A 7,474-nucleotide genomic window follows, 5' to 3' on the forward strand; every position below is an offset into this window, starting at 1 on the left:
AGTGTGAGCCCTCTGTCATGCCTGGACAGGGCCACTAGAGGGCTCCTTGGTCTAGCGGTAACGCCAGCGTCTGGGAAGATGCCCGTTGCCAAATGGACCATGGTAGAGCGGTAGCATCAGTGCCAAGGAAAAGCACCCGCTGCTTAGCTGACCAGGAAAGAGAGTCTCCACCACCTCTTGTGGAGGGCCTGACATCAGTCCTCCTGCAGTTATCCGGAGGCCTAACCGTCTCCCTGCGATGCTGTGCTTCAGCAGTCACACTCCTGTTTCACTTTCATGTTCCACTCTGTACACCTAGCTCCGCCCTCTAGATAGCAGTAGCAAAATTAGTGAAAGTATTAAAGTCTTTGATTTTTCTGAAAAGAGCATAGAAGAAATAATGACGTAAGCTGTCCTCTCTCTCTCTCCACCTCAGCTACCTAACAGGGAAGTGCCCCTTGTCCGGTGGACACATGACTCACGTCACCTTATCAATCATTGGAGATGGCTCACACTCTTTACCCTGCCCCTTTTGCTTTGTACCCAATAAATAACAGCATAGCCAGGCATTCGGGGCCGCTACCAGTCTCCACGTCTTGGTAGTGGTCCCCCGAGCCCAGCTGTCTTTTCTTTTATCTCTTTGTCTTGTGTCTTTATTTCTACTATCTCTCATCTCCGCACATGGAGAGAAAAACCCACAGACCCTGTAGGGCTGGCCCCTACAATAGCTCATGAGAAAAAGATTTTTTTCCTATGTTACTAGGAGACAAGTATGTCACAGATATGCTAAGAAATTTGCCTAAGGTCCAAGAGCTAGAAATGACAGAGCAAGCCCTGAATCCAGGCATCTAAGAATTACAATTAGGCTGAGAGCCGTGGCTCACACCTGTAATTCCAGCACTTTGGGAGCCTGAGGCAGAAGAGTTGCTTGAGTCCAGGAATTCAAGACCAGCCTGGGCAACATAGTGAAACCCCATCTCAACAAAATAAAGACAAAACAAAAACAAAAAAAACCTCAACAATTACAATTAAACCTAAAGAATCACTTAAGTAACAGAAGTAACATCATAAGTTAGAAAAAAAAGGAAAAAGAATTTAAAGACATGGAATCTTACTCTGTCGCCCAGACTGGAATGCATTGGCATCATCGTAGCTCACTATAGCCTTGAACTCCTGGGTTCAAATGATCATCTTGCATCAGCTTCCCGAATAGCTGGGACTAGAAGCACACAACACTACACTTGGCTAATAAAAAAATCTTTTCTAGCTGGGCGTGGTGGCTCACACCTGTAATCCCAGCATATTGGGAGGCTGAGGAGAATCACCTGAGGTCGGGAGTTTGAGACCAGCCTCACCAACATGGAAAAACTCCGTCTCTACTAAAAATACAAAATTAGCTGGGTGTGGTGGTACATGCCTGTAATCCCAGCTACTTGGGAGGCGGAGGCAGGAGAATCGCTTGAACCAAGGAGGCGGAGGTTGCCGTGAGCCAAGATCGTGCCATGGGGCTCCAGCCTGGGCAACAAGAGAGAAACTCCACCTCAAACAAACAAACAAAAAATTTTTTAAAATTTTTTTATTTTTTGGGGGGAAGGAACCAAATATCATTATTTGAAGGAATGATACAAATCAAATAACTTAAGTGGATGTTTTGGTACAACTTATAGAAAAGGTAAAGGAAACCCCAACATGCATGCACTGCCTTGGTGACCAAGGAAGTCACCCCATGACTATGGAGAAATTAGCCTGAGACTTAGCTTTCATTATCACTGTCCCCCAGGGTGTGCTTGTCAAAGAGATATTCTGCCAAACCGGATTCGGGTGCTCCCATCTTGCGCAAGTTGGTCAGTGGTCACCCAATTCTTTGACAGCTTTCACCTGCTCATTCAGGTAATGTGTCTCAATGGAGTCACACAAATGGGGTTCATTTTTGTCAGTGGCCAGTTTGTGCAGTTCCAGTAGTGACTGATGCACATTTTTTCCCAAATGCAATGCACACTCCATCGCATTCAGCCCATCATAGTCGGGTTTCTTGATATCCCGAAGGAAGATTCGGCCACCTCTTTGGCTTTGCAGCTTCATCAGTTTCTCGTCATGTTCCCTCTCCTCATGAGATTGGTGAAGAAAGTATTTGGCAAAGTTCTTCAAAACCACATCACCGCAGTCAAAGTAGTAAGAAATGGACAGGTAAACATAGGAGGCATAGAGCTCCAGGTTGATCTGGCGGTTGATGGCGCCCTCTGAGTCCTGGTTGGGGCGATCCGAGGACGTGGTAAAGAGGTGACCGAGGGCTGGCTATGGGCGGCCAGCCGGGGTCGGGGACAAGCACCGGGTTCCGTCCAAGCACTGTTGAAGCAGGAAACCCCAGCAACTCTCGGCAAAGAACGTCTCAAAAAAAAATTTGTTTAGAGACAAGGGCTTGCTATACTGCCCAGGTTGGTTTTAAACTCCTGGCCTCAAGCAACCCTGCTGCATTGGTCTCCCATGTGGCTGGGATTACAGGCATGAACCACTGCATCCAGCTTCACAAGTAAATTGACAGTAGGTTACCTCAGTGAGAAAAGTTGAAATAGTTCAAGGGTACCAACATGGAGCTGCATAAAAGGTCATTACAGGCCGGGCGCGGTGGCTCACGCCTGTAATCCCAGCGCTTTGGGAGGCCGAGGCGGGCGGATCACAAGGTCAGGAGATCGAGACCACGGTGAAACCCCGTCTCTACTAAAAATACAAAAAATTAGCCGGGCGCGGTTGTGGGCGCCTGTAGTCCCAGCTACTCGGGAGGCTGAGGCAGGAGAATGGTGTGAACCCGGGAGGCGGAGCTTGCAGTGAGCCGAGATCACGCCACTGCACTCCAGCCTGGGCGACAGAGCGAGACTCCGTCTCAAAAAAAAAAAAAAAAAAAAGGTCATTACATACACACACACATCGACATCCATAAGACTTTACTACTCTTACGATTAAGTCAGTCATGTGATAGCAGAGAACAAATTTAAGGCCATGGAAAACATTTAAGATATAATTTCAATTGTTAAAAAAAATACAAAACTTATTTCACATGATGATGTGTCCTTGATGAAAACCATAGGCTTCTGCCTCCATACACTAATGCACGCACATCCCATGTACACACAGTTAAATAAGAGGAGTTGTGTCTCAAGGACTCACTTTTTTCAATGATTTTTAAAATCACCACTTTTCCTCATGTGCATTTCAGCAAGTTTGGGACACTGGAAATGTACAAATTGCACTTAATGTAGTTTATAAACACTATTGTATATCAAACTACTAAAAATTGTACAACAAGCTGTTGTGGCTCATGGTTGTAATCCCAGCACTTTGGGAGGCTGAGGCGGGCAGATCACTTGAGCTCAGGAGTTCAAGACCAGCCTGGGCAACAAAGCAAGACATCATCTCTACAAAACAAATTTAAAAATGAGCTGGGGATGGTGGTACACGCCTGTAGTCCCAGATACTCAGGAGGCTGAGGGGGAGGATCTCTTGAACCCAGAATTTTGAGGCTGCTGTGAGCTGTGACAGACATCATATTCCAGCCTGTCTCAAAAATAAAAAAATTAAAATTATTAAAAAATGTTATAACATAAAAGTACCATATAGAAACCTGAACTCAGGCTGGGGGCGGTGGCTCATGCCTGTAATCTCAGCACTTTGGGAGGCCGAGACGGGCAGATCAGGAGGTCAGGAGATGGAGACCATCCTGGCTAACATGCTAAAACCCCATCTCTACTACAAAAAAAAAAAAAAAAAAAAAAATTAGCTGGGCGTGGTGGCGGGTACCTGTAGTCCCAGCTACTCGGGAGGCTGAGGCAGGAGAATGGCGTGAACCCGGGAGGCAGAGCTTGCAGTGAGCCGAGAGCATGCCACTGCACTCCAGCCTGGGCGACAGAGCAAGACTCTGCCTCAAAAAACAAACAAACAAACAAAAAAAACCAAAACTTGAACTCCAATATCTATTAAATACACATATCTTAAAAAAAAAAATACAAGTTTATGCAATGAAATTCAGATATTTAGGCATTAACAAAAGCCCAATGGAGTTTATTAGTTTATTCCACTAATAAAACCATAACAATTAGACAGTTTTTTAGTATTACGTTTTTTGTTTTTTTTTTTTTTTTGAGACGGAGTCTCGCTCTGTCACCCAGGCTGGAGTGCAGTGGCCGGAACTCAGCTCACTGCAAGCTCCGCCTCCCGGGTTCACGCCATTCTCCAGCCTCAGCCTCCCGAGTAGCTGGGACTACAGGCGCCCGCCACCTCGCCTGGCTAGTTTTTTGTATTTCTTAATAGAGACGGGGTTTCACCGTGTTAGCCAGGATGGTTTCGATCTCCTGACCTCGTGATCCGCCCGTCTCGGCCTCCCAAAGTGCTGGGATTACAGGCTTGAGCCACCGCACCCGGCCAGTATTATGTATTAATTTAACTGATTTAGAAGAAAAATATGTTTAGCAGCAGTACTTACCTCAAAAAATTATTGGGTCATTAAAAATCAGTCCGAAAAGGAAATTTGGAAAAAAAACATTATCACAATCAAACATTAAAGCAACAAAATTATACCAGGTATCATGATCACCAGTAAACATGGGATACATTTCCTTTAATTAAGATGGTGAAAAGGGGGCTGGCCAGGGCTCCAGGAAACACCACTGTCCAGAATGGCTGAGTAGGGACCAGTAAAAAGGAAAAGGGTGGAAAATCAGGGGGCGGGAAAGGGAATAAAGGGATCTATTTGTTAAAACTAACAGAAGACATGACCGTAACATAGAAAAACAATGTCGTTTACATAAAAAACTAGTAACAATAGGACTGGGCGCAGTGGCTCACACCTATAATCTCAGAACTTTAGGAGTCCCAAGTAGGTGGATCACAAGGTCAAGAGATCGAGACCAGCCTGGCCAACATGGTGAAACCCCGTCTCTACTAAAAATATGAAAATTAGCCAGGCGTGGTGGCGTGCACCTGTAATCCCAGCTACTCGGGAGGCTGACGCAGGAGAATCACTTGAACCCAGGAGGCGGAGGTTGCAGTGAGCTGAGATCGTGCCACTGCACTCTAGCCTGGGTGACAGAGCGAGACTCCGTCAAAAAAAATAAAAAATAAAAAAGAACTAGTAACAGTATAATGAAAACAATCTTCTTTTTAAAGTAGCTCTCATTAAACACACACACACACACACACACACACACACCCCACATCCTGTATTTCCAATAGAAAATATGCTATGGCACCTAATTAAAATACATTTCCAGACCTATGTAAATAAATTACAAAACTGCTGAATTGGTGATGCCAATAAGACAGAGGAATAGGAAGTCCCAAACACTATCCCCAAACACTATCTCCATCATGAAGACACACATCTAGTAACAACACATTTACCAACTGCCTTTGTAAGAAATCTAGACACCACGTAAGTGGTTGGACTTTTTTTTTTTTGAGACCGAGTCTCACTCTGTCACCCAGGCTGGAGTGCAGTGGCAAGATCTCGACTCACTGCAGCCTCCACCTCCTGGGTTCAAGCAATTCTCCTGCCTCAGCCTCCTGAGTAGATGAGATTACAGGTGCACGCCGTCACACCCAGCTAATTCTTTGTATTTTTAGTAGAGACAGAGTTTCACCATGTTGGCTGCGCTGGTCTCGAACGCCTGACCTGAAGTGATCCACCCACCTCACCCTCCCAAAGTGCTGAGCGTGAGCCACTGAGCCCAGCCTGGAACTCTTAATAAATGCCCAGTAGGAAAATTGGAGACACTGATAGAGGTCCTACCCTGGCATCACGGGGTATCACTGTGATGAAACCACCGACTCTTGATTTCTCAAAGGGTAGAGAAAGTATGGAAAGGTCCATCTAATATCCTGACTTTTCAGGGCACTGCCTGAGGGACAAGTTTCTGTCTTGGTTGAACATAAACACTGAAAATGACAGGATGCCAGGTCAGGGAAATCACTGAGAACAAAGGCAATCAACATAAACCAGAGTCTGCAGTAACGCACGCAGACACTAGGTGGAGAACCAGACCACAGCTTACCATGAAAACACAGGGACTGCAGAATTGCAGGCTGTGAACAGGAGCGTTCCTGAAGAAAAACTGGCAAAAATTCTCAGGTAACTATAAGCAAAAGCCCAGAGACGCCACATTCCCAGAAAAGGCTTCAGAGGTCTCCAGAATCTCTAGTCAGGCTGAATAGAGAATGTCTTCCCTGAAGGAAGCCAGAAATAAAAAAGTAGGAGTGGCTGATTAGTGAAATGCTGAGGTGCCAAGATAACAAGACATTCAAGAAGATAAGGAAACATGATCCACACAAAGGAACAAATGAAACCACCACAAACTGACACTAAAGAGATGAAGATGTGTGAATTATCAGACAAAGAATTGAAAATAAGAGTCACGAGATGGTCAATGAATTAAGAGAACATACATAGACATCCACAGGAAATCAGGAAAACAAGATATGAGCAAAATAGACTACCAATAAAGAGACAAAAGCTATAAAGGAGAAACAGAAATTTTAGAGCTGAAAAATGTAATCAGAAACACTGAACACAGAGCCTTGGTGCTCAATGCTGCACACAGATTGCAATCCCCTGGGCCACCGTAGTTATTACTGAGGGTAGATCCCAACCTGACCATGGGAATAGGAATCTTGGGCAAAGGAAAGTTGAAATGGTTAATACGTTAATACGTTAAAGTACGTTAAAAGGTATGTTTGCCAGCGAATGGGACAGAAGTTGAAATGGTTTATGATGAAATGGTTATTTCTGCCAGCAGGTAGGACAGAAGAGCTACTAGTGAGACTGAAGCAACTCTGGGTGTGGGGATCTGGCATCTCTGGGGGTGTCAGTCTGGGGTAGATTGAATGCCCGAAAGTTTCTGCAATGTGGATTAATTTAAGCTTAACTAAAAAGCCCTGAAAATGTCTGTGAAGTGTATGCAAACTAGAATGTGAAATGCAAAACTCTGCCTGGGCAGAATGTGTAAGTAATTTCAAGTCACCTCGCAACAGAACTTAACACAATCCCCTCCATATTCTACACCCATTCACAATGAAGGGAGAGAGTCAGCCCTGTGCACAGTTGCAGAGATTTTCATATGGTAAACACCTGGGGTGTGGAGCGAGGAGGGCTAATACCGGTGACATTAACTCTTGCTTTAGAAAAAGCAGTAACTTTTTAAAAATAGTAGAGCAATTTAAGTTTGCAACTTACGAAAATATCTTGTTTCCAATAGCGATGGCCCACATAATTCTAACGGTTTACCTTAAAATTGAAACATTAACTTAAAATAAGCAGAAAGCAAAACTGCTCCGCAGGACACGAAATAGACTTAAGCGTTCCCAAACCCAGAAGATAGGGACGCTCTGGGAACGCAGGTTCCCACCCGCCCTCCTTTGGTCCCTCCCGGCCCCGCCCCCTGCCTGTCCAGACCCCGCCCCACCCTGCGCGTTTTCTCCCCGGCCCCTCCCTGTGCCGGTCGCGCCC

General features: G+C 45.3%; 1 pseudogene; it reads right to left on the minus strand.

Moving 5' to 3' along the window:
• Positions 1-1,597: 1,597 nt before the first annotated feature.
• On the minus strand, positions 1,598-2,949 carry LOC720389 (ferritin heavy chain pseudogene; annotated as a pseudogene).
• Positions 2,950-7,474: the final 4,525 nt, after the last annotated feature.

Source organism: Macaca mulatta, chromosome 19 (genome assembly GCF_049350105.2).
Source record: "Macaca mulatta isolate MMU2019108-1 chromosome 19, T2T-MMU8v2.0, whole genome shotgun sequence".
Taxonomy (NCBI): Eukaryota; Metazoa; Chordata; class Mammalia; order Primates; family Cercopithecidae; genus Macaca; species Macaca mulatta.